This window comes from Aptenodytes forsteri, unplaced genomic scaffold (genome assembly GCF_000699145.1).
Source record: "Aptenodytes forsteri isolate BGI_AS27 unplaced genomic scaffold, ASM69914v1 Scaffold64, whole genome shotgun sequence".
Taxonomy (NCBI): domain Eukaryota; kingdom Metazoa; phylum Chordata; class Aves; order Sphenisciformes; family Spheniscidae; genus Aptenodytes; species Aptenodytes forsteri.
In genome coordinates, this window is record NW_008794786.1 from 592,426 (window position 1) to 593,360 (window position 935).

Consider the following 935-nt stretch of genomic DNA (forward strand, 5'->3'; position numbering starts at 1 on the left):
CACGGTGTGTCTGCCCCCCCCCTCCCCCCTGTCCACCCACTGCCCCCCCCCCCCACTGCTCCATCCCCTCGGCTGAGCTGGGCACCCCACAGCCCCCATGTCGTGGCTCCTCCGGTGCCACCACCTTTCCCTCCGTCGGTCTCAGTTTCCCTTCCCTGCTCAGTCCCAACCTCGCTCCCGTTTCTCCCAGTGTGTCCCAGCTGGGCTTGTGCCATGCAGGAGGAGACCTGATGCGACGTGGCCCACGGCCGCTCCTCGCCTCCGAGGAAGCCCAAAGCTCAACATCGAGGGAGAGTTTGTGCCCCAGTTTCCTCCAGGAGAAAGCTGTGGTTGCGACTGCGTGAGCTCAGCTGTGGAAGCTGTTACAGAGGGACATGCCCCAAGCAGGTGGCCTCTTTCCTCACTTCTTACCTTCTTTAGTATTTAACGTTTTCAGGTTTCCTCTGGGTCTATCAGGGCAAGACACCAAAGGAAAAAAAGCTGTGATTAATTAAGCTCATGAATTCAAGGGCTGGCCCTTCCCAGCCTCCAGCCTGGCAGGTCTGGCTAGGAGCACCCAGCAAGACCTTCATGAGCCTCACCCAGCCTGGACTGGGGTGGGTGGCCAAGAAGTGATTCATCCTTTGCACCCTACGTGGTAGGTCACCCCAAACTGGAGCCGAAACCCCGAGCAGCCCCTCTGCATTCGCTCCCCTGTTGTGTCACCCCGGCCGATACGCCAAACGGCTCACGGGAAACGCCGGCCCCATCTGCCAACCCGTCGCTTGTGGTTTCAACCCCGAAGACGGGGCCAAATAACGTGGCGGCGAAGCGCGGGCGTTCGTGCAAGTACATTATTTTTTTTTTTTTCTAGCAGACTTACGTGCTTGCTTGGAAGGGCCCCCCCCTCCCTGTGGGGTGGACCTCCTCATCCCCAGGTCCCCCCCCCTAACCAC